Source organism: Cnephaeus nilssonii (assembly GCF_951640355.1).
Source record: "Cnephaeus nilssonii genome assembly, chromosome: 8".
NCBI classification, from domain to species: Eukaryota; Metazoa; Chordata; class Mammalia; order Chiroptera; family Vespertilionidae; genus Cnephaeus; species Cnephaeus nilssonii.
Genome location: NC_137079.1, coordinates 4,165,195 through 4,192,767, shown reverse-complemented (window position 1 = coordinate 4,192,767; position 27,573 = coordinate 4,165,195).

Genomic DNA, 27,573 nt, shown 5'->3' with positions numbered 1-27,573 from the left:
CTAAAGGACAGCACAGCGACTGTTACCAGAGGGAGGCCGACGGGTGCATGTCCAGTCATGGAGAAATCTGTAAAATGACTAGTGTGAGGGAATCGGTCACTAAGTCCTTGAAGAAAAGATAAACAATAAACAGTGCCAGCAAGAGCTGAAGCAACAGCTAGAAATCAGGGTGTGGGGGGATAGTGGGGAGGCGGGTCCTCCCAAAGCTTGAAGCTGAAGGAAACTTCGAATCAAAGTCATTCCAATGTGGAGAGAGCGCCTGGGAAGGCACATGGGCATTCTTCCTTAATGATTGTCAGCTGAACCCAAGGCGACAGGCAAAGCCGCGTCTTGGTTACACATCTTACCAAAAAGGCAGATGTGTTCTCAGCATTGACTCTTATCTTTGCCCAGGTGTAGGGAAGTGGGTTTGGATATGTAAATCCAGTCAAGCACCAGGAATGAATAGGACTCCGGCCTACTCAAGAATGCAAATAATCTCCTTTGTCTTGACTTTTGGTGAAACTTCCTGGTATTTGGGATATAAAATAAACACGCTGCATGGGCTCTGGGTTATTATCTCTCCATCAGAAGAGGGCAGCGGTCCACCCGGTCTCAGCTTTTCCTTCTATCTCTGTGTCTTGTCTCTTTCTTTTATTTCTCAATCCCCAGCCCCTCTACTCGAAGAACCGGATCATCTCTCTTTCCGTGCTGGACACAGAAAAGAGAGACCCCGCCATACCAATGGAGCCAGGAGGTGAGGACCACACAGCCTGCTTTGGGGTCACGTAGGACACCTGAGAGGCTTAGGAAGGGGACTGTTGTGGTCTGTTTTTACCCGTGCACACACACCCTGCTTTGTATGGTGAAATCAAATTGCTATTCAAATCATCCTGAGAGAGGCAGGCAATGGTGTCCACTCAAAAGGATATTTGCGAAGATATTTATTCTTTCTGAAGATTTATGTACCTGGACTTTCTTAAGCCATTGTCAGTATAGCTCCTCATTTCATCCGGTTTTCACTGACGCATAAGAGCATCTTATTTTCCCTGAGGATTTTGGCTGTTGAAGAATTCATGTGTGGCCACACCACTGACCACAACAGGCACGTTCAGAAATCAAGAAGGGATGCCTTCAGACAATGTAAGGAGCCAGGCAAACATAAGGAGGCCGGGGCAAAAAGGTCCTAGGTCCCTGTGTGTACTTCTCACTGCCATTCCCCATCACAGGTATAATCTGGATTCTAGCAAAGCTATTTATTGCCTTAGTGTGGGTACTAGTTAGCTAGAGCTGCCATAGCAAAGTACCACAGACTGGATGGCTGAAGGGCAGTCTGGAGGGCATATGTCAGACATTAAGCAAGGTTGGCCCAGCCGGTGTGGCTCAGGGGGTGAGCATTAATCTACGAACCAGGAGGTTACGGTTCGATTCCTGGTCAGGGCACATGCCTGATTGCAGACTCGATCCCCAGTAGCGGGCATGCAGGAGGCAGCTGATCTATGATTCTCATCATTGATGTTTCTATCTTTCCCTCTTCCCTTCCTCTCTGAAATCAATAGGAATGTATTTTTAAAAAGCAGGGTGGGTTCCTTCTGGGGACACGGAGGAAGAATGTGGTCCGTTCCTTTCTGGGAGTGTCTGGGGGTTGGTGGCAGTGTTTGACGTTCCTTGGCTGGTAGATGCCTCGCTGCTGTCTCTGCCTTCATCTTACCTGTGTTCTCTGTGTGTGTGTTTCCATGGACCAATTCCCCCTTTGAATAATAACAAGTCTTATTGACATAGGGCATCGTCTTAAGATCTCTTGATTAGAGATTTGGGGTGTTAGAACTTTAACTATTTGTGGAGATATAATTCAACCCATGACAGGTGCAATAGATCAAGGATTGAGTCAAATAATACAATTTGTTGCATGATTTTTAGATGTCAACTCCTCTGTCCATGTTTTACTGGTGAGAAAACGGAGGTTAAGAAGAGAGAAATGATTTGCTCAGGAAGGATCCTTAGATGGCACTCTGATCAGACAAGGTGGGGGTTCCTCTTCCCCACTGGGTGCTGCTGGGGGTGCAGTCCTTGCCATATCCTGAGAAAAGGAATTTTCTGAGACTCGCACGGGAGGATGTGAAATGGTGGAAAGCTTTATTTCTGCGGAATTACATCCCTGTGTTTCTAAAGTCCCGTTTCCCTGAGCCCGGTCATAGAAGCAGTGTGGCTAGGATTTCAGTAGAGCTAAAATCACGGCCAGTGTCCAGAGTTTCCTTTCCATGTTGGAGCTGGGCCCAGACAGCCGCAGGCTAGCTGCAGTCCACCCGCCTGTTGTATGGGAGGGTCTGTATGGCTGTGGCCACACAGAAGAATGCCAGGAAGCCAAGCATGAAGCATGAACCAAGTGTGCCAAGAGGAACCAAGAGCATAGAGAGCAAGCTTCTTTGTTTAGGGGTTTATATATCCAAGGGAATTTCCATGCCCTTGAAGTGGCCACGCCCATTTCTAGCCAACCATCCCAGTCCCCAGGCATGATTGACAGGCGAGGATCTTCCTTATGTGGTTCCCGCCCCCAGTGTTTCGCAGGGAGCATGTCTGTAGTGTCTGACTTCCCTTTGCTGCTTGCCTATTGTTAATAACCAGCTAATTACAATGGCATCAGCACTAGCTGGGCCTTGGCCGGGGTAGGTCCCTGATGGCCAGTAAATGCTTTTGAAACCTTGTTGTGAAGGCCGCTGAGCCCCGCTTACCCTTTCGATGGATCAGTGGTTCTAAATTCTCGGGCCACACAGAGGCTTTGAGGCTGTGAAGGAAGGCCGGGTCCTCTCCTCAGACAAGGGCTGTGGACAGAAACAGTCCCTGGTGTTCCTCAAATCTCGGAACACCTCTGAGCTGTTTCTAGTAATGTTTTCTCTCAATGTGTTCTTTACTCAAAGAACCTATTTTTAAAAAAATATATTTTATTGATTTTTTACAGAGAGGAAGGGAGAGGGATAGAGAGTCAGAAACATCGATGAGAGAGACATCGAACAGCTGCCTCCTGAACACTCCCCACTGGGTATGTGCCTGTCACCAAGGTACATCCCCTTGACTGGAATCAAACCCAGGACCCTTGAGTCTGCAGGCCGACACTCTATCCACTGAGCCAAACCGGTTAGGGCTACTCAAAGAATCTTAAGGATGTTTTGGTGCCAGAGAAAACCGTTTAACATTGTCTAAAATAGCACATTTCACTGCTGACTTTAGGCTGGGAAAAATGCATATTTCCTGGAGCGGAAGCTCCCTTACTCCCTCACTGTCACGGGAAAGAAGGGGTCTGTTTTCTGCAATGTGATTCCAGTCCCAGGCCAGCTCCCGCCTTCACCTTTCTGTTTGCGAGGCAGGGAGGCGGGCTTGTGTACGGCTGTGCACTGATGCAAAATTACCGAATGAAGGGCCACTGTTCCATTCAGCAGGTGCATACGTGCTACATGGTGAAAATTCCGCCAGTTTGGCTTTGCTCCTCTGGCTTTGAGTGTTGGCCCATCCGCTGTCATCGGCCTTGTTCATGGGCAGGAACTTGCCCGCAGTGGGGCCTGGGGAACACGCATCGGGCCGCTGAGAGCCGCGTGCTGGCCCAGGCACCTGCCAAATCCCGCAGGTCCCTATGGCCTCACAGTGATCATGGCATCCTGGTTTGCATCTCTGTCATTGCAACCATGATGTGGGGGAGGACCTGGTCAGAGCAAGATTTTTGCTTTTCGGTGCTATCCTCCCTCCAAATTGGAAAAAGCAATTAATACAAAGGCATTGAAAACCCCATTTCCTGGAGCCACCTGTGGCCTCCCTTTTGCTTAGGAATACATTTCTCACACCATCAAGGGTGTCTGTCAGCTGGGCCCTTCATGAATGGAAATGAGGCAAATGTGGTTTGATTCGCTTGCAGCTCCGGGAGGGATGGCGTTGGCTGTAAAATTCCCTGATTATACTTTAACCTTCATCTCCTATCTTTTTAAAACACAACCTCTGACACTTTTTAACTCAGAACGTCGCCCTCATTTTGATGGTGAAACATATGCTGTGAGCCTGGAACTAGGATGTACACGCCTCAGGTAATACTTTAAAACCGAGCAGAAGTTAGGTTTCCATGCGAGTATTGACAACACGGCAATTGTCATTTGAACCCAGACAAGGAGGCTAATTTGGTGGATAATTTGGGACAGAAAAAAATGGTTCTAAACCACCAAATTTAAACAAGTCGCTTAAGTGGGTGCCCTGAGCTCTTGAGTGCACCCTGAGGCCTGTGTGAGGTGACACCGCCCCCTTCCCCGCTGTCCTCCTGGGCAGCCACGTGTTTCCTGTGCTCTGAGTGTGCGCTGCCCATGTGTGTGGGACGCTGAGCACACACAGGGACCGTGGCCAGACCATTCCTGCAAAGAGAATGCTGACCCCCCACCCTTGTGGCAGTCACCCAAAGCGGTTCGACCTTGGACATTAACTACCAGTTTCTCTGTCCGCCCCCCCCCCCCCCCACCCCTCTGCTTTTAACACAGGATCAACTAGAAAAACCTAAGTATGTTCTTCAAATCAACCACATAGGTTTTTTACATACACTTTGCATCCTTCGTATTTTTTTTAAACTTCTGTTTATTTTTCTTGGAGTATTGCATTCCCATAATCCAAAACACTGAATGGAATGACAGTAAGCTTTCTTGAATTTTTTTCTGATATCTTCCAGGCTACAGTTTTTACTAAAACACATTAGAGACAATCTGTGAATGTTTCTTTCTTTTTAAAAGATACTTTTATTGATTTCAGAGAGGCAGGGGAGAGGAGAGATAGAAACATCGATGATGAGAGAATCTGATCAGCTGCCTCCTGCACGCCCCACACTGGGGATCGAGCCCACAACCCCAGCATGTGCCCTGACCCAGCATCAAACTCTTAACCTCCTGGTTCATAGATTGACGCTCAACCACTGAGCCATACTGGCTGGGCTGAACGTTTCTTAAATAGGCACGTTTTTTTTTTTGTTTTTTTTTTAATATATTTTATTGATTTTTTTTACAGAGAGGAAGAGAGAGGGATAGAGAGTTAGAAACATCGATGAGAGAGAAACATCGATCAGCTGCCTCTTGCACGCCCACTACTGGGGATGTGCCCGCAACCAACGTACATGCCCTTGACCGGAATCGAACCTGGGACCCTTGAGTCCGCAGGCCGACGCTCTATCCACTGAGCCAAACCGGTTTCGGCTAGGCACGTTTTTTAATACTTACATTTCCCAGGCTAAAAAAGGTGGTTGGTTTTCCCATTTGTGTGGCTCTTATCTTCCCCTAGTAGGAGAATGTGATTGCTACCGCACACCTCAGTGTTTCAATCTGACTGATTCTCGGGGTTAGTTGCCTGGTTATGTCTGCTTATTGGTACCTTATCATCCCACTTCGAGTTCTTGCCTTCGCCTGCTTTTCAGATATTTGTTAGGGCCTGGTTCCCCTGATGCAGTGTTCCATTATCTTTGACTGCGATTCTTCTCCATAACATGTTTAGGATATGTCTGAACCGTGCTTCTCAAACTTGTATGTATAACCCCCCCCTTGAATCTTGTCATAATGGATATTCTGATTGAGTATAGTCTGGGTGAGAACACATTTTAAGTAACAAGATTTAAAATCTTTACCAAACCTAACAGGTCATTTACCTGAGGATATGGATACACACTACATACACACACCACACAGAAATGTACATCTATACATATGTGTGTAAGGACGTATATGAATTTCTTGGCCCCAACCAAGACATAAGGACCAGTCCTCGACAAATGTATTTCTAATTATTCATCTAAGAATAATCTAATCCTAATGATCTCCAAAAGGTCCCGTCTCCAAATACCATCACGTGGGGAGTTAGGGCTTCAAAATAGAAATTGGGCATGGGGGTGGGGTGGAATGCAATCCAGTCCATAGCAGTCAGTGTTCAGCACCAAACTCCAGCATTGCAAAGGCCATCATACAACCAGAAAACTTGGGGCAGCGGCGGGGGGAGGGAGGGGCGCGCAGATCATTGGGTGTGATTTCACAACTTTATTCAGACTATCTGAAGTGCACCAGTCCGGGCTCATTCCCTGTTTGCCTTCCCCGGTGTCAGAAGTTCATGGCTCCCTAGAAGTCAACTAGGTAGGACCCAGACCCTCCCTCCCATTCCACTAAAAACATAGGAGCTGACCCAGTCTGCCCCTCCCTGCCTCTCGCTGAAGTCCGTTAGCAGTGGCTGCTAGAACACCATGTTTTGAGCTAGAAATCCCTTTATATTTTAACCTAATCTATGGAGACTGCTTTCTCTTTAGCCTATCTACCCCACGAGGCACATGTTACCTACAACCCTCTCACGTAGGGTTCATTTTCCTCTTACATCTCACATACCTGAGGGTCAGGACAGAGGCATTGGTTTGGCTCTGTTCCTGGTCATTGCTTCTAGATCAATACTCCCACCACGTCAGGAACTGCTTATGTGAGGGTGGTGCTGCACTGAGTCACCTGACTCATGTTGTTCTGGTCTCCTGGGCACCCCACCGCGCTGACTGAGGTATGACCCTAGCAATATGCAGCTGAGGGAAGGGTCCCACAGTGTGGTCTTTTAGTTGTTGGACCTCATTTCCAGAAAATGTCTTCTCTCCCCTCCCTAAGTTGTCGGGCTTAGGGTGGCACCCCTGTATGAATCTCCTAGGGCTGCTGTAGCCATGTCCAATAGACAAGGTGGCTTAAAACAACAGACGTTTATTTTTTCACAGTTCTCGTGGCTAACAGTTTGGAATCAAGCTGTCTGCAGGACCATGTTCCTTCTGCACCCTGTGGACCCGGATTGCCTCTCCTGTGTCTGACAGCCTCAGGCATTTTTGACATGTAGCTATGTCACTCCAGTCTCTGCCACCTTAACATGGCGTTCTTCCTGTCTCTCTGTCCAAATTCCCCTCTTCTCTTAAGGGCACCAGTCATATTGTGTGAGGGTCCACCCTAATAACCCTGGGTTAACTTGACTACATCTAAGACCCATTTATCTAAATAAGGCCGCATTCACAAGCACCAGGGATTAGAACTTTATATCTTGGGGTGGGGGTGGGGGGGTGGGGGAGGATAGAATTCAAATCACAACAATCCAAGCATCTTATCCCCCAAATTGTCATAACTCTGTCTTCAGATTTCAAATATTCCAGGGGCCACCATTCATCTTTTCATTTGACAGGATCGAAGAAACCCACCCTAGCATTTCATCCACCATATCACAATGACCAGTTCATTGACCCCAGCATGTTCTTGGCATTTATCAGCCCTGCCTGGCCATGTGGGTCACTTTTCAATTCAAGACTCTGTTGTCTATAGCATAGTCAAGAAAACATCCCAGCCCACCGATGTTGCTCAGTGGTTGAGCTTTGACCTATGAACCTGGGGGTCACAGTTCAATGCCTAGTCAGGGCACACACCCAGTTTTCAGGCTCACTCCCTAGTAGGGGAAATGCAGAAAGCAGCTGATCAATGATTCTCTCTCATCATTGATGTTTCTATTTCTTTTTCCCTCTACCTTCCTCTCTAAAAATCAATAAAAATATATTTTTAACAAAGAAAACATCCCACTCTATCATATTCACCTGGAGAAATTGCAACTATCTTTGAACTCCATTATCTGTTGTCTTCCATGCTACCAATCAAAGGGTATTTCTAGAGAAAATCACACAGACAAGTTGACTGCTTTCCCTTTAAATTTACGGTCAGAATGGTCATTGTAATGCCCATTACAATGCTCACTCTTCTAATATCATAATGACCGTTTCTCACCCACACCCAAATCAAATCTCTTCCATTCCCTTCTTCAGCCTCATATTCAGTTGAAAAGTTAGCATCTTATTGTTACCGGACAATCTAATTTCTCTGTTGCTCATGAGAGCAGGGTTCTTAAGATATCTTTAGAAAGGAATTTTCTAAGATTCACACGGGAATATGAATGTGTTGTTTTTTTTATTGGCATGGAGTTACATTTCTCAGGTTGTAAAGTCCCATGCCCCTTAGCCCAGTCCTGGAAAGTGTGCAAATGGGGTACCAGTAAATCTAAAAGGCGGGCCAATGTCCAGCTGCCATTCCATGCTCGGTTCAGCTCAGCACAGGTTCATTAGAGCCCATTAGCCCATCGTGTGGAGTCCCCGTGGCTGTGGGCCACACAGGTGAACGCAGGGGAGTGCACCCCTGGCCACAGGAGTCCCAAGAGGGCCAAGATTCAAGAGAGGGTCTCCCTTTGTTCAGGAGTTTAAATATTCAGGTTTCATTCCCTTGCAGTGGCCACACCCATTCTGGCCACTGACTCACTTCCAGGTGGGACTGAAGGTAAGCATCTTCCCACATCACTGACTACAGACTTACTGGGCATGCGTCCTCACTGTCTTTGTCCAGTCCCTCCCCCGCTGCCAATCCGAGGGGAGCAGGCTTGGAGAGTGTTAAATTAGCAAAGCTGTGTAAATGGCATGCCTGTATTATTTAGTCTCCCCTTTACTCCTTTCCCGTTGAATAATAACCGGATTATTACCACAGTGTCAGTATTTCTTGAGAAACGGAAACAGCCATAAGGCAGGAACTTCTTCAGAAAGACTACACACCAATCTCTGTTGGCCTTTTCCCACCAAGAGTGTTTCCTTCCGTTGTTCTCTGGATCCTGTTTCTTCTCAAATCCTTGATTAGAGTCCCTTTTTCACAGATATCGTTCCGTTGGCTTTGGGTGTATTAGTTTGCTTAGGCTGCCAGAACAAGATACCATGGACTAGGTGGCTTGAACCAGTGGTCGCCAACTTTTAGGACCTCACAGACACCCCAGTGATGTGAGGACCACCTGTTGGCGCCTGCTGGCTCAAACAGCAGACATGCGTTCTCTCACAGCTGGAAGTGCAAGGTGGAGGTTTGGTTCCCAGGACCTCTCCAGCTTTGCACGTTGCCTTCCCGCTGTCGGGAGTTTTCTCTGAATGTGCACGCCGACAGAGAGCACCCGGTGTCTCTTCCTCCTCTTCCAAGAACACCAGTCCTCCCGGATGAGGGCCTCGCCCTTATGACCTCATTTAAGCTTACTTTCTTGAAGGTCCTTTCTCAAATAGAGTCCCATTGAGGGTTATGGCTTCAATATATGAATTTGGGATTAGGGTGGGGGCACGGGTTCAGTTCATAACACTGGATCATTATCTTTTCATACAAATGTGTTCAATTTTCTTTCTCTTTTTAAATGCCCCCCCCCCTTCTCATTGGTCACACATGTCTTAGCTGCTGCTGGCTCCTTCTCCACCTGGACATTCAGTATTGGTTCTTCAGGATTGTTCCCAGTGACTCTGTTTATTTGCATCCTCTCACTAAATGATCTCTCTAAAGGCAAATACAAATGCAAAAAAAAAATAAAATAAAATAAATAAATAAAATAAGAGGCTTAATCCCTGTTGAAAATAGGGTGAAAACCTCTCCCCCTCCCTTGAGCATTTGCTTTACAGAAGTTGTAAGTTCTCCCTCCACTTCTTTGAAGTGCATATAAAGCTTTTGAAAAGCTACCTAAGCCTCTCTCGCTAGCTTTAAAACCCAGCAAAGCACATCTCAAGGACCTGAGGAACCCCTCCTTGGGATGAAAGGGGGGATAGAGAGCTCTATCTCCCAGCCTCTCCGGAGGGTTAGGAGCTTGACTTGAGCTGCAGCCAGGCTCCCATTGCAGAACTACTCTCTCTAATAAAGATAGGGGAAGCCACGTGTCCTCCGTATAAAGCCGAGGAACTGACAGTCACGGTTATCATGTGCGTTTAGAATGGGCTGTGCGGTAAATGGTGGTGTCAGGTCGCCTTGTGTGAAAACCAGCGATCATTGATCTTTAGAGCATCTACGTAGAGGGTGGTATCTGCTTAGCTCTGTAATGGGAGGGAGAGTTCCTTCTCCTCTGATTTCTCAGGGGGTAGCCTGTGATGCACTTCACATTCCGGTTCAATGCTTAGCCACTCGTCCAATTGTTTTCTTCCTCTCCCACTTTTGTGGAGAGGTTTTCTGGGTTGGGAGAACATGTTATCCATATTTCTAGTTTTTGATGGCTCCCCAGTTTGTGATGGGAGTACGGTCAGAATGCCCATCTTATCTTCTTGTCCATTTTTCCCCTTTTAAGCCACTCTCTACACCATAACAAGACTGGCTCTCTTAAAAAGTAACATTTATTGTTTCTGTCTTCCTCACACTGCAGTCCGTTTGCAGAATGGGTTTGAACACGGGGCACTTTGGTGGTAGTTATTCTTTTCGCCGAGCTTCTATTAACACCCAATTCAGTCATTTATTTATAACAAAAATATTTATCCAGGGAGGACTGGGCTCCAAGGACACTGCTTTTCCTCTGAACGCAAATTGATAAACACACCGCTAAGTCATATAATTACGTTCTTTGTGAAGTTATTTGATACAATTAGAATTGATTCACCCCCCACGATTTCAAGTGCAATCCTATAATAAAAGGCAGTGCATTCCATACAATGCCCGCTTGTTAATTAACCATCCATCATGGCTATGGCAGATAGGGCCAGGGGACACCCTGTGCCAGGCCACTTACTGGGTAATTAAATGTTCTTCTGTCTTGGTACTCACTAAACCTCACAAAGGTTCTTCCTCCTCCTATGAACATAGTTTTTTTTTGTTTTTTTTTTTTAAATAAGTAGTCTACTGCTAAACATTCTGTGATATTCCCAGCAAAGGCAAAGCTAGACATTCAGTTCAGAAGCATGAACTAGCCCACTAGCGAATGCTAGGAATTCGGGCTTGTTGAGGCCAAGGTGAAAGAGGTTATAACAACATTGTTATATGACGGACAAGGTTACTGAATATGTTAAATGCAAATAGAAGTATTGGAAGAAGTAGAACACGAATTGATAACTAAGATTGTTTTTGAAAATATTTTGTCAATTGATGTAATCAGTAAGTGTTTATGTAACACCTGGTTGGTTTCACTTACTGCTCCAGGCATATTCAACAGTTGGGGTACACTTGTAAGATTTGTATATCTTTTTTATGTTTTTATTGATTTCAGAGAGAGAGAAGGAGGGAGAGGGAGAGATAGGAACATCAATGATGAGAGATAATCATTAATTGGCTGCCTCCTGTACATCCCCTACTGGGGATGGAGCCTGCAGCCTGGGCATGTGCCCTGACCTGGAATCAAACTGGTGATCTCCTGGTGCATGGTGTGACGCTCAACCAACTGAGCCACACCAGCTGGGCAGGCGAGTTTTACATATCTTATTGGGAGATAGATGATAAAATAAATATAATAAATAACAAATTATGGTGTGATGGAGACATGAAAACAGTAATGAGGGAGGTAGAGAATATGAGATGGGGTGCTATTACCCCGTCATTACCAGCTGGCACAAAGGCTCTAAGGAAGCCTGGTAAGTGTGTTTGAGGAATTACATGGAGGCTAGCGCACCTGAACTGCAGTGAGCAGGGAGAGACGGTTAGGAAGGGGAGGAGGTGAGAATGGTAGCAGGGAGCCAGGTTACTTAGGAGCTGTTCAGCGTATGGGCCCTTGTAAAGGTTGAGCCTCTTATTTGGGGTAAAGTGAGGATCATAGGGCAGGGAGCAGCCAAACCCATGCCCTGACTTACATTAAAACGATCCATTTAGCTGCGGGGATGACTGTAGGGATGACGGAAGGAGCGAAGCAATAGGTTGGGCGTTACAGCAATAATTCAAAGGATCCGCGATGATGAGGATTAAGAGGTGACATTGAGGATAAAGAGGAAAGTGTATTTGGTGACTCTTGTTGGTTTCTGTATATCATATGAAGGGTAAGTCACCGGATTGCTATTAGACTTGATGTAGATCAAGCATGTCAAACTCAAAGGCTAACAAGGGCCAAATAAATGAGGCATGTGCCCCACGGCCCTCGAGTTTGACATGCTTGATGTAGATGGTGAGATAAACAAGGACACAAGGTTTTGGCTTATGCAATTGGAAGGTTGGAGTGGCTATCTCCTGAGATGGAAAGCTGTGAGTGAAGTAGTATTTGTTTTTCTTTTAGTGAGGAGGAGATCAGCAGTACTTCTTCATATACTGAAGGCATCTCTTGGAAATATATCCAAATAGAAAGGCCAATTAGGTAGCTCATTTGGGAGAAAGGTCTGGGTAAAAGATAAAAATTTGGGAGTTTTCAGCTCATAGATGGTATTTGAAATGATGAAATGGGATGAGAATATCAATCAGATGAGTGTAGACAGAGAGAAGAAACTAAGTATAGAGCCCGGGGTACTTCAATATAGAGAGTTTGGGACAAAAGAGGAGACAGCAAAGATTAAAGGGCACTGTGGTAGGCGGCAAAGCGGAGAGGGTGGCATTTTAAGTACTCTCCTTTGGATGCATGCAATGACAGATGATTTTGAGTTGACTAATAAAGGGATGGTGGCTAACCTAAGAATCTCAGATTGCTGGGAGCGGGTGGGGGCAGGGCAGGGCGCATGGGTGTCCTGTGTGGTCCAGAGGGCCGCACTCCAGCACTCAGGAGGGCGCTGGAACTGGAAGGAAGTGCCCCACTGTCACCGTCTTGAAATTCTGAAATTTGTTGTTGTTGTTAATCCTCACTGGAGGGTATTTTTTCCATTGCTTATCAGATAGAGTGGAAGGGAGGGAGGGGGATATAATATGAGAGAGAGAGACAGAGAGAGAGAGAGAGAGAGAGAGAGAGAGAGAGGTGAGAGAGAAACACTGATTGGCTGCCTCCCACACACCCTAGGACCAGGGATGGGGAGTAAACCTGCAGCCCCAGTAGCTCCTTTGACCAGGACTTGAACCCAGGAAGCTTTGGTGGTGGGCTGACCCTCCATTCACTGCATCACACCTGCCAGGGTGAAATTCTGAAGTTTCAACAAGCCCCCCGGGTCCATGTTTGTTTTAACTAAGCTACAGATTACATAACTATTCCCGGGTGTTGGGAGTTTGATGACAGGAAATGTGGGTAAATATTATCTCCCTTCTTAGGTTGTATCTGTGGTATCTGACCTATAGTATAGGCACAGTTAACTTATTCACAGCTGATTTAAAACACACACACAGATTCTCTTTCCGACTAACCTTCACTCCCATTATGTGCCTTGCACTTAGAATTTCAGAATAATTTCCAAAGAAACGGGGAGGCGCCTGGTTGCTAACTGAACTCCCATGGGCTTGGCTCGCTGCTGTCTGGGGGGAAGTGTATCTCCTGTGATAAGTCCGCACGTTAGATATATATATGGGTTACAAGCTTCCTGCTTCTGTTTTTTTAATACTGTTTGTGACCTTGAAAAATTACTTCACTTTTTCGAGTTTCATGGGCTTCATCCAAACAATGTGGTTTGTTATATCTTTGATGAAAGTATAAGTACCATACTTAAATGACAAATATTAAGTACTTATTAAATGATAGCTATTATCTTTTCTTAGAGAAAATTAATTACTCTGTGTCATCACTTTTTCTCTTTTGAATCTAAAACTATCTAAATGGAGATTTTATAAACAAAATGCATGACTTTGTTTGTTTGTAGAGTGAAATAACTTGTCAGGAAAACGGTACCGAAAGTGGTACCAGGAATTGGCCTCCTCTTCAGCCTCCAGACCACTCCTTCCGAAGTTCAACCAGGAAGCATTTCGCCGTGCAGGCAGCAACATTTTCTGCCTTTCAAAATGGTGGTATATAAAATAAACTCCCATGCACTTTAATTTTGCTTTTTACCTTTGCAGTATATCTTAGAGATTAAATCTTTATAATTATAGATAGAGGTGCCTACATTTTTTCTCTAAATAGAAAATTTGTATCAAGATGACCTTCCAAGTAGCAGGGGCCAAAGAGAAAACTTTAGTGACTAACCAAAGAGAGTAAACGCTATTCACTAAGAGAAATGTATGCGAGAGATGCCCAATAATGGTTATCCGAAGAGCTCACAAGAAGACCGTCAGGTGAAGTTAGCAATGGACATAAAGAGGAGGATGCCTATTGGTCAGATTTTTTTTTTCTTTCCTTCTACCTTTGTTGGTCCTTGAGAGATAAAAAAATAAAAATAAAAAATAATGGTTAGCCCGGGCAGTGTGCTCAGTGGTTGAGCATCACCCCACCCATCAGGAGGTCATGGTTCGATTCCCGGTCAGGGCACATGCCCAGATTTCAGGCTTGATCCCTAGTAGGGGGGTTACTGGAGGCAGCTGATCGATGTTGATATTTCTCTCTCATGGATGTTTCTGTCTCTCTCTCTCCTTCTCCCTTTCTCTCTATCTCTATAAAAAAAAATAGCAAGATTACCAATGAGCACAAGCACAAGGCAATGACACAACAAGCCAATAAACGCCCATCTTCAGAGTGTGTAGCAGTCAACATTTAAGCTCTGAGAAAGGGGAATGCCTGTAACTGTAACTGTTTACAGTGTAGTTATTGTTATTATTGTTCTGGGTTGATTTGTGACCCCCACTCCCCAAATCATGTGTTGAAGTCCTAACCCCTCGTATGCAAAATTCCACTGCATTTGGAGATAGGGCCTTTAAAGAGGCAACAAAGGTTAAGTAAGGTCATGGGGTCAGGCCCCTGATCCAGTAGTACCGGTGTCCTCACAAAACCATGTGAAGACAGAAAGAGAAGACAGTCGTAACAATCCAAGGAGAAAGGCCGCCGATGAGACAAGCCTGCTGACACCGGGATCTCAGACTCCACCCTTCAGAACGTTCAGGAAGGAAATTTGTCATTGAAGCCACCTACTCTGTAGTCTTTTGTTACGGCAGTCCTAGCAAACTGCAGATGGTCCTTGGCTTACTATTTTTCGACTACAATGGTGCAAAAGCAATACGCATTCAGTAGAAACCTTCAATTTTTTTAATTGTGATCTTTTCTTGGGCAAGTGACAGGCAGGATGACAGTCTCTGCTGACACTGGGCATTGGCAGTGAGGGCAGCTGGTGGTCAGCTGTGCAGTCATGAGGGTCAACAACCACGAGTGTAGTGTAAAACCCGTTTTTGGCTTTGATCCAGTCAACTTAAGATGAGTCTATCAGGAGGAGCATCCCTAATACGGTTATGTGCTGGCAATACTTACTGATAACGAATCCAAGGAGAGTTCGTTACTAACATGACAAGAAACTAACAGGACTTGTTCTAATTTCATCCAAACGAGGGAAGGAACTAGCCGAGGCCTTACATTTTGGCCTTTAATCCATTTTTGAGTGAATGTTTGAGTATGGTTTAATTAGTGGCCCGGTTTCATTCTTTTGCCTGTGGCTGTCAAGGTTTCGATCACCACTCATTGAAGAGATTGTATATTCTTGGCTCCTTTGTCTTACATTAATGTGCCATCAACATGTGGGTTTATTCTGGGCTCTCTGTTCTGTTCCATTGGCCTGTGTGTCTGTTTTGATGCCAAGATCATGCAGTTTTGATGACTATGGCTTAGTAATAGAGTTTGAGATGAGAGAGTATGATAGTCCCAACTTTGATCCTCTTTTCATGAAGAAACCTGGTCCTGGACTTTCATTTGGTGGGAGGTTTTTGACCACTGATTCAATCTCCTTACTCGTATTTGGTCTGTTCACATTTCCTATGTCTTCATGGTTCGCCTTGGAAGTTGTAAATTTTCAGGAATAGATCCATTTCTCCTAGGTTGTCCAGTTTGTTGCCATATCCTGCCTCATAGCAGTCTCTCGTGAGACTTTGTATTTATGTGGTGTCAGTTGTAATGTCTGCTCTTTCATTTACGATTTTGCTTTAGTCCTCTCTCTCTTTCTCTTGGTGAGCCAAGTGAAAGCTCAGTCAATTTTATTTATCTTTTTAAAGAACCTGCTCTTGGTTTAACAAATTAATTTCTGTACAGGAAGGATTTGGGCATATGTATGCTAGTTTTGAATCCTGCTGCCATACTAGTTTCTCTACATTTGACTTTTTTCAGTTGGATCTTTTGGGTTTTCTACATATAAAATTATCTATATATAGTGATAATGTTATGTCCTCTTTTATGTCTTTTTTTACTATAGTACCTCGAAAACCTTAAATAAATGTGTCACAGTAGATAGCCAATATAAATAACAATTGTTTGTCTAGGGATAGATTTTGTAAAAACTGTCTTAATGAAGTTATATCTACTTAAAACAACACTTAAAATTAAGAATAGATGTTGAATTACATAAAAACAAGCATTTATAGATATGATCACATCATTTTCATTTTTAAATATATATAGTAAAGTACATGAATAGATTTTCTAATTTTGATCTATTCTTGAATGTATAAGATATGCTCCATATTATTTTTTACTGATGATATTATTGATTCTTTAACGATTTTTATATTACTTAGCATAACTGACCTATACCTTTTTAAATGTATGTATTTTGGAATTTGTTATCAGTTTTATGCTTGATTTAAAATAAAGCACTTAGGACTTTCACTTCTATTCATGTCATAGTAAATGCTACTAGACATACCCTCCTGCCATGTAAAACGATATATGACAAAATAAATGAAACGATTGGCCTCAAAAATGGAAAGACAAGAGAGTGCAGGACTGTGATCCCTGAAAAAAGGAGAAGCAGAGGCGGTAAGTTATGTAATTATCTCTGCTTATAAGCTGGAACCGCTTCTCATCCCCGAGGTAGGAGGGTAAACACAGCCCTAGCTGGTTTGGCTCGGTGGATAGAGTGTCAGCCCAAGGACTGAAAGGTCCTGGTTCTGTTCCAGTCAAGGGCACCTTCCTAGGTTTCAGGCTCAATCCCTGGCCCCAGTCGGGGTGCATGCGGGACGCAATCAATCTATGTGTGTCTCTCACATTGATGCTTCTCTCTCTGTCTCTCCCCCTCCCTTCCACTCTCTCTAAAGGAATCAATGGAAAAATATCCTCAGGTGAGGATTAGCAACAACAAAAAATATTAGAGGGTAAACACGAGCAGAGCACAGTGGTCTCCCTGGATTGCAGAGATGAAGATGAGAGTTTGGGGAAACTGAGGCCAACTGAAATTTGGGTGCCGACTATTTGAGAGGAGGTGGGTGCACAAATGGAACTCTATATGGAATTTGGATGGATGCAGAGCTGCATACGGAGGGCTGGGATATATTTTCCTCTCGCAGAACTCCTTATATCATAGATACACGCCCACCTTTTTAAAAAAATATATTTTATTGATTTTTTAGAGAGGAAGGGAGAAGGATAGAGAGCTAGAAACATCGATGAGAGAGAAACATCGATCAGCTGCCTCCTACACACCCCCAATTGGGGATGTGCCCGCAACCAAGGTACATGCCCTTGACCAAAATCGAACCCCAGACCCTTCAGTCCACAGGCTGACGCTCTATCCACTGAGCCAAACCGGTTTTGGCCACGCCCACCTTTTGAAGATGATTTCATCTCAGTCTGCTTTTGGGAGTAATGTCTGTATTGGCAGGTTTCTTTGTTCTTTTACAAGAGACCTTATGCCAGTGAACATTACCAAAATAAAGGCCTCGCTGTTTTGGCCGACCATTTGAAAGAATGGGGAGTAGTGAATGGCGGTGCCTTCTTGCCTCTGAGACAGGAGACTCCCCAGAGAACAGACTGACACCCCCTGTTTCACTCAGAGAAATTGATAGAAAATGGCACGTCAGGCTCTTTAGGGGCCCAGGACGAGGAGATTCCCACGGGGACCTGTAGGGGAGGCTGCAGGGAGGGCAGGGGTGGTCCCCAGCTGCTCAAGTGTTGGCTTCCGGGCTCCCACCTGAGCCCTCCTGGGGTTGTCCCTGGCCGGAGGGAGCCTCCTAGGGTCGTTGCCTACCTTTGCACTGACACAGGGGCGCAGCACACATCTTCGCAGACATCTCCGAAAGGCCATCCCCGGGTATCAGCTGAGGCCTCTGTTACAACGGCCTACTGTTCACCATCCCCTTCTGTCCAGTCCTGCTTCCATCCCCCCTCCAACGCTGCTCCTAAAGCACAGCCTGCTGACCCACCTCCGCACCCCCATCGCTGTCTCAGATTCCCCTTTCTTGCTAAATGACCCATGGTCGTACCCCACAGATTGAACTGAAAGGAAATTTTATGTTTCCAAGTAATTGACCTCCATTGTTATTGTACTAAATAGCTCCCAACAGCTAATGTAAGGGGAAAATGATGTGAAATATACATGAAATGTACAGCCTTACAAAATATATGACGTTAGTCACTGGAATAATCTGATACAACCAGGAGAGTACTCAGATGAGTGAAGTAGTGGCTATGGCTATGAAATGGACCTAGAGGAGCTAGTTAGGTGGGGGAGGCAGAGTTCACTGTACCTATTAAACCCAGTGCTATGGTTTCCTGGGGAGACTGCAGAGTGGGGAAGAAATCAGCTCAGGCCTTGTGTAGGCACTTAACCATTAGCAAGAGGAAAGAGACCACTAACTCATCGGTCAAATACCTTCTTTAGGACACATGCCAAAGTCATGATCAAATTCATGTCTTTGTCTGGAAAAATGTTCTATCTCAATCTCAGTACTTTCAAGTCTATAATATTTAGGGCTAAATTGCACCCTCACTTATTCTGCAATCCCTTCCTGTGTTAAATATTATCATCTATTTACTTGGAAGAAAGACATTAAAAAATATTTGGAAAAATATTTCTAAGGCCTGTTGAAAGTCAGATTCATTGCTCTCAAAATGCTCTAAACATTAAGTAACATAAAAATGCTAAAGAGGAAGCAAAAATGAAGGCATCATGGGTCATAGGGGCTTATACTGTAGTATTAATATGAAATTTATCAAACACCAAATATGTGGCACAAATGGGTTGTTTTTATTTAAGTACATAAAGGATTAAAAATATGAAGTTATGCTGTACTTATATATAAACTAGAGGCCTGGTGCACGAAATTCATGCACAGGTACAGTCCCAAGGCCTGGCCTGAGATCAGGGCCATCTTCCCCGGCTGGCGGCAGCCGGCCCCATCCCCTACTGCCACCCACCCCCGGTTCCCCATTCGCCATCAGGAAATCAGAGTCTGCCAGCTGAGGGGGAGGGATGAGAGGTTGGCTGGGGACAGCTCCTGTGTTGAGCGTCTGCCCCCTGGTGGTCAGTGCGTGTCATAATGACCGGTCATTCCACCGTTCAGTCCATTTGCATATTACCCTTTTATTATACAGGATATGCATAGCCCATGGACATGGGCAATAGAATAGTGAAGATCTGGGGGTAGATGAATAGGAGCTAAGGGAAGGGAAGTAAGCAGGGGGGAATGGGAGATATCTGTAATACTATCAACAATAAAAATATATTTTTTAAAAAGATACTCATCACATTTCTAATCACATGTTTAATGTCTCTTTCCCATTATTCAAGCTTCAAGAAGGTAGAAACACAATCTTGTTTCTTTGTGTGTTCTAGCACCAAGGACAGTGCCTCACACATAATAATTATTTGTTGACAGAGAATGAATGAGTAAGGACAACTTTCTTTTTCTGGGTACTCTTATTCACCTACCAAGGCCAGATGTTATATCCTCCAGGCTGGGTTACAGTCAAATCTGATACATCTTTCGATCCCTAGGGCCTAGTTTGGAACTTGGTACATGATTCATATATCATAGATACTAGTATTTGTCACATAATAATAGACGATGGCCAGGAGTTGACAATTGTTGAAACTGAGTGATGGATATATGAGTAGGGTTCATTACACTGTTCTTTCTCCTTTCATCTATATTTTTAAATTTTCCATAATAAAAAATGAAAACATTTATATTCACCTAAAGTCAAGCGAAAGTGTAGTCAAAGAGGACCTTGAGGTTTCTGGCTGCAGCAAACCAGTGGATGACAGTGGGGTCACTGGGTGGATGGAGTGGGGCTGCATCCGGGCTCGAATGCGCATGTGCGTGGCTAGCTTGGAGAGGGTTCTTTTCACCCCAGTGAGAGTTCTTCCAGGTCAATAGCGGGGATGAAAGAATAAATGTTGATGTCAACACCTTTAGTTTTAATTACTTGAGGGCATCTCCAGTCAGCTGTGCAATAGTTGGCAGCTACAATAAATTAGAATCTCGGCCTTGAACAATGAGCTATGAGAGGGCTTATGGATTTCCTCTGGGGCACTGATCTGACTGACCACTGGGAGCTGTCCGCTATCCAGGGCGTCTGCAGTGAATACCGTACCCCACCAGTGCTTCCTGCACACTTCTCACCCCCCACTCTCCCCTCCTTCTTTACCGCTGTTTTATTCCTACTGGGGAGCAATTTATGGACATTGAGAGGCCTCAGTGGGTGTCACAGCTTGATGTTCAGCAGCAGGTAGGGTGTCAAGAAAATTCTGGTTCCCTTTTGACCTCACCACCTTCTGACCGCAAATCCCTTGACCTTTCTGAATCTCAGATGCTGCCTCTGAACAATAAGGATAGCAATTGTGGCGACTTCACAGGGCTGACGTGAGAATGAACACACTGAACGGTTCAACACAGAGCCGGGCTCAGTGTGAGCGGTTGATAAACAGGAGCTATGATAATCACCAGCGCCGCGTCCTCCTGGCTCCCCACCTGGACGTTGGGTGAGCTGCCACAGGAGGGGAGCCAGGCTGCCCTCTGCCATGGCCGCTGGCTGCTGTCCGGTGGGTGCCTGGTTCCACAGGGGTGAGGGGAGGGTCTGCAGGCACACAGGAACGACTCCCAGCCGGGATGTAGGGTGGCACCAGGCCGGGCAGGGTCAGCAGAGGTGGGGGCTGCGCTGTGGGACCCAGGAACCATGCTCAGGGTTGGCGGCTGGCACGGGGGTGGGTCCCACTCGTAGCCCCAGCTGCCTTAGCCCCAGCTGCCCGCCTTCGTCCAGTAGGACATCTGGAAGGTTGTTCGGCTGTCTGGTCTAATTATCATATTACCCTTTTATTGGTATAGATGTACACCTGAAGCTCATTGATAACTGATACTTACAATATTTGACCTCACAAGGGAATAGATTTCAAGTGATTGAATGGAAGGTAGGATTGGGCTTGGGCTCTTCTATGGAACAGTGACACTGTGCAATTCATGTGGCTTTCGGAGCAAGAGTATCCATGGTAACAGGAAAGATGATACTAATGTGGTACCTGGTCCTATAGACTATAAACATCGTATCCTATGGTGCAACAGGAGATTCGAGATTCTAGCCGTGGAAGATCTATGGAATTTTATTTTGCAACATTGAACCAGCTATTAACTATACTTCAGTTTACAGACTCGGTTCATATAACAGTAAATCTTTTAAAAAGAGAATTATATCACCCAGAAGTGCCTGTTGCTCACCCAGGTGTGATCACGAGTGGTTGGTGCCGTTATTGTAAAGGCGATGGCTGTGATTCTACGTCAGGGCTTGTGTGAGATGGATGAAACCCAGGGTGGTCTCTATCTGTGTATGAAGGATCCTCGGCAAAACCGCATAACCCACAATCTTTCTTGTCGCTGAGCTTGCAAAGCAATTTCCTTAGAAAGTCATTCCTTTGGCTCCATGTATAATATATCTATGCTACTATCACCCAGGTATTGCCTTTTTCTAGAATATGTGTACTGTCTATGTGTGTCCAACTAGAGAGGTCGCATCAGAGGCCATTGCCATGAAACTTTGTCACCCGGGCGAGCTGAGGATCAGTCAAGGGCAGCCCTTTGGGAGGGGCGCCAGGAACTGCCTGCAGAAATCGCAGCACAGGAAGGAGGAGTGGCCAGGGGGACTGAGAGGGGAGATGCCACCAGGAGAAATGAGGCCGAGATCATAATCTGATATGGGAAGTCTCCATACATGTGCACCCAAAGAGAAATTTCTTTCTTGGTCATTTGGGGGAAAAATCTTGTGTTGTCCATGTTGCAGACATCATTAATACCAGGATTACAGGCAATTTTCACTTTTTTCTTTGTACTTTGCTGAAATCCTATATAATAAAAGCGTAATATACAAATCGACTGAACGGCGGAACAACCAGTCGGCGGGGGGCAGGGCCAGCGAGCAGGCAGTGCCAGGCCAGCCAAGGCATGTGCCAGTGGGCACAGGGAGAGGATGGTAATGGGGGAGAGGGGAGGCGGCAGCGACCAGCAATGGCAAAGGAGCCATGGGGGGGAGGGCAGGCCACGCCGGCAGGCGCCGTCCCCTGATTGGCCACCCAGTCATCTCCCACAGAGGGAGGCTGGACTGCGGCTTAGGCCCACTCCCAGCCATCAGTAGGAGATCCCCTGAGAGCTCCTGGACTGTGAGAGGGTGCAGGCAGGCTGAGGGACCCCCCTGAGTGCACAAATTTTCATGCACCGGGCCTCTAGTCTGAAAAAAAAAATAATAATAGATATGACTGTTAAAACAAGACACAAATCATACAAGCAGCACCAACAAAATAGTCTAGAACTGAACTGTTGATGAGAGAAGAAGGTGCATCTGTTTAGAGAAAGTTTATGGAGGAAATCCCGAGGACCAGGGTGCATCATCTAGGGGCACGTGACATGGTCCCTGTGCCCGGGTGTTCTTCCTGGCGCGGTTGTGAGGGTGTGAGAATGATGAGTGGCTGATGGTGACAAGCCTCCGGCAACAGCCTCCCAGGCTCCTGGCTGCAGCTGCAGGCCTGCCCCGCAGTGGTCTGTTTCCACAGAAGGCGAGTTCTCAGCGTGAACAGGGACAAGCCTGTGACTGCTACTCAGCCTGCCACTCAGGGCCCACCTGGGCCTCCTTTTCTGGAATGGGAAGTTGGGCTGTACCATTCATAATGATTTCTATTTTTCAAAACAGCTTTATTTTTATTTGTTTTACTCAGTTGTATGGGGTTTAATTTACAGAATTATAATGTACAGTATTTAAGTGTACAGTTTGATAAATTTTAACCAACCTATACTGTGATATAACCACCACCATGATAAAGGAGCCAATTTTTTCTTGGTAGTGAGTCCTTCACTTCTATTGCTAAACTAGAGGCACGGAACATGGATTCCTGTACAGGTGGGGTCCCTTGGCCTGGCCTGTGGACATCCCCTGAGGGGTCCCAGATTGTGAGAGGTGCAGGCCAGGCCGAGGGACCCCACTGGTGCACGATCAGGGCCGGGGAAGGACCACAGGAGGGCTCCAGGGCATGTCCGGCCCATCTTGCCCAGTCCCGATTGGCCAGACCCCAGCAGCAAACTAACCTACTGGTCAGAGCATCTGCCCCCTGGTGGTCAGTGCACCTCATAGCAACTGGCTGAATGGTCGAATGAATGGTCAGACACTTAACATATTAGGCTTTTATTATATAGGATAGAAATCCATTGTATGGGTATACATGATTTGCATATTTATTTACCAGTTGATGATGTTTGGGTTGTTTCTAGCTTTTGCTTTTTAAACTGCATTCATAATCTAGTACAAGCCTTTTTGTGGGAATACATTTTCCCCAGGTAAATGCCTAGCAGTGGAATGGCTGGGTCAGGTGCTAAGTATGTGTTTAACTTCATAAGCAAACACCAAAATGTTTTCCAAAGTGACTTTGCCATTTTGCATTTTTACCTGCAATGTATAAATCCTCCATTTCCACCCTGTCCAGTTTGGCTCAGTGTATAGAGCATCGGCCTGTGGACTGAAGGGTCCTAGGTTCGATTCCGGTCAAGTGCACATGCCTGGGTTGCAGGCTGGATCCTCAGTAGGGGGTGTGCAGGCGGCAGCCGATCCATGAATCTCTCTCATCGTGGATGTTTCTACCTCTCTTTCTCCCTTCCTCTCTGAAATCAATAAAAATTATTTTAAAAAATAATAATAAAATCCTCCATTTCCTCCACATTTTGCCAACATTTGATACTGGAGATTGTTAGCCATAGGGAACATGATGTTATGTCATTGAATTTTAGTTCGCATTTTCCTAGTGACTAGTAATGTTGAACATCTTTCCACATGCCAATTGGTCATTTGTGTATTTTATTAGCTAAATTTTCTACATAAATCACTTGTCCATTTTCAAATAAGGATGTTTGTTATATTACTAAATTGTAAGAGTTCTTTACATGTTTGGTATACAAATCCTTTATCAGGTTTGTGTTTTGTAAATATTTTCTTCTAGTCTATGGCTTGCTTTTTTTATTTTTTTTAAAACACAGTCTTTTGAATAGAAATTTTTGAATTTTGATGTGTCAAATTTAGCAATTTTTTCTAATAAATATTTTCTTAAGCTAAAATCAGAAGATTTTTCCTATGTTTTCTTCTTGAAAAATTATACTTTTAGTTCTAAGAGATAGGTGAATTCCAATTACTTTTCGTAAGTGGTAAGGGGTAAGGCTGACTCATTTTCACCTATGGATAGCCTATTGCTCCAGCACCTTTTCCTGAAAAGACTATCCTTCCACCATGAAATTACCTGGGTACCTTTGTCAAATACTAATCGATACAAGTATGAATCTATTCCTGGATTGTGAGTATCTCACAGTGGAATTTACTTTCTATCACAACTCTGTGATACTTATAGAAACATCAGTAAACCTTGTCATTGAAAATGATAAGAAGGCACATAAGTCTTTGATATGCAACAGCATAATGACACTGAAAATACAGTTTTCAATGTAGAGAGATTTTAAATTTTAGCTTCTCCACTTAGTCATACTATATAAAGGAAGTGATATAATTGCTGTGAATTTCCATGTATTCATTAGTCTAAAAAGTTCTTTTCAGTATTTAATGAAATAATATTTAGGAAAACTCATATTGTGTAGGTATTGAGTATATTTATTCTTCAACTCATTCATTTTTGAGATTTTTATCTGAATGTTAAAGATATCTATCTGTAGAAAAGGATAACATTCTGGGAAGTTGTTACAAGAGTTAAATTGAGGAGAGTTGGCACAGAAGTGGCTAATGGATGACACTTAACTCATAAATGTAAATAAAGTGATACTACTAGACTTAATTTTCATATGAATTTATTTCTTTAGATAACCCGAAGTGTTCACTTCAGATTGGTTGGCCAGTCTAGAACTCAGACAAATGTTAATATCAATCATAATTTAGGGTCAAAGGGAAGCTGGGGTAGTTGAGCAAGTGTCCAGAATCTTGTAAAATCCCTCAGCAGGATATGGAGAAGCCGTCCCAGAGTGGAGTCTGGTGGGTGGCAGCATCCAGACCATTCAGTTCTGTCTCATTTTGAAGCTAAACTAGTGTCAGATTATTCTATTAGTGCAGAAAATTTAGACTGAATCGCCTGCTCAGTTTGTAGACTACATATTTATATCTTTGAAAATTATTGTCCATACTTTGATTTACTTCACCTCATTTTCTATGAAGTGAACTGGGCTGTAGGAATTATTTGGAGATTATTTTAGGGGTGATAGTTGAATAACTTAATTTTTAATTGTCTCTCACCTCTCTGCTCATGGTCATTATGAAAATGTGTTGGATAATATCCTACTAGCTTTGAAAGGGTCTCTGTTCACTCTAGTATGAGAACAATTTTGAAGAGCTTGAAAGTAGGTATTGCGTTCCTTTTGTTTATTTTGGTCATGGAAGGCATGACAGAGTTTAAAAAGTAAATTCTATAGGTTAAAGTAATCACACAAAAAGAAAGCATTTTATATACAAATTTCAGGATCAATTACTTGGTGTGCGTATAGCTTTTCCATGCTAACATGCACTATTCATTAATAAAACATAGTCATTCTTTATTATGGACAAAGCAAATGTTCCATACATCACCCCAGAGAAAGACCATTTAGAAATAAACAAGCAGTGCCCGAGGAAATGTATAATTTAGCAAAAGTAGCCACCCAAGCTGAGTTATCTTCTGGGGAAAGGGAAGTGGCGATAAACAAAGATTCTGAAGGGAGTTGATTTGAAAATAAATGCAAGGTTTCCCATGAGAGGCACAGTTTGGAGAGAGACCAAGTATTTGTGACTATCACCCAGCAGCCGTTCACACACACAAAAATAGAAAACCCAGATGACATTTAAACAAATGTGTTTTCTTTTGTAGTAGTCTCTTCGTGAGTTTTTTCATCTACTCATACTTCATCAAAAATTTCATTGGCTTTTTGATATTAAGAAGCATTCTTATATTTTAAAAATGTTATGATCTAACCAGAGGCCTGGTGCATGAAATGCGTGCATGGGTAGGGTCCCTAGTCCTGGCCAGCAATCAGGGCCAATCTGTGGGGCAACCTGTGGGGCGATCAGGGGGCCCCCCCGCTGGCACCCGCCTTGGCTGGCCTGGGGCCTGCGGGCTGGGGGCAGCTCCTACATTGAGCGCCTGCCCCCTGCTGGTCAGTGAGTGTCATAGCGACCAGTCGTTCTGCCGTTCGGTGGATTTGCATATTAGGCTTTTATTATATAGGATTATTTCCTTCAATTTTTCTAATATCTTTGTACATATGATTTTGAATCAATATTTTGTACTTTGTTTTTATTAGCACTGTTCCTTTCTTAAAGGTTAAAGTAAATTTCTTATCTTTCAGGGTTTGCCATTTCCATTAAAATCCTTATAACTTTTCACCTGATTTAAACTTACATTGACCTTAGTTCTACGGGTTTTTCTTTGATAAAAAAAAAAAATCAAAGCTGAAGATCATATTAAAACATTACTTGGCATTATCATGTTATTTTCTTTCCGTCAAGATGAGAAGACCTTGGATCTTGTCTTCTTGAAGGAAAGATTTCAGCCAAGAGAAAAAGTATAGCAAAGTGATAATTTATTGACCACAGCAAACATATACTTGGGACAGTGAGACAAGGAAGGTGCAGAGAAGAAGGAATAGGAGAGTCCACACTGGGCTGCTCCGGAGGGAATATATACTACCAAGTGGAAGAAACAAATTTGAAAGGCTACGTGTGGTGTGGTTTTAATTGTGTGACATTCTGGAAAAGGCAACGTTATCGAGAGGGTGAAAATTTCAGTGATACCATTATCAGTGGAAGTGGGGTATCCCCTTCCCCACTGGGTGCTGGGCGTGGGGTCCTTACGATACCTCGAGAAAAAGAATTTTCTGAGCCTCACACAGGAGGATGCGTGATTTCATTTGTGTGGAATTACATCCCTGCGGTTCCAAAGTCCCATTTCCCTTAGTCCCGTCCTCAAAGAAGTGCCGCTGGGGATTCAGTAGAGCCAGGAGCAAAGCCAGTGCCCGGGGTTTCTGTGCCGGGCTGGAGTTGGGTCCAGGTCAGCATCGGGCTAGGTGCAGTCCGTTCGTCCGTCGTGTGGGGTCCACATGGCCATGGGGGAGAATGCAGGGGAACCAAGAGAGTGCGCCCCTGCAACTAGAGTCCCACGTCCCGAAGACACAAGAGAGAGGACTCCTCTGTTTCGGAGATTAAATATCTCAGCTCTTCTCCCTCCATGGCCAATGGCCTGTTCCCAGGTGTGACTGACAAACAAGTGCCTTCTTCTTCTCCCACACTTGACAGCATGCGTCTGTTCTCCCCGTGTCTAGTCCCTTCCCCAGCCCGGCGGCTCCCTAGGGAGTGTTAAACGGTGCACAAATGGCATGTCTACACTGCCTGGCCTTCCCTTTGCTCCCTTCCTGTTACTAATAACGAGGTCAATTACAAGGGTATCAAGACCCTACTGGTGGCCGTATGTCGTTATACCCTTGTTCAAACCCCTAGAATGTGCAACAGCAATAGTGAGCCCCAAGGTAAGCCATGGACTTTGGGTGATAATTATGTCCACGGAGGCTCATCAGT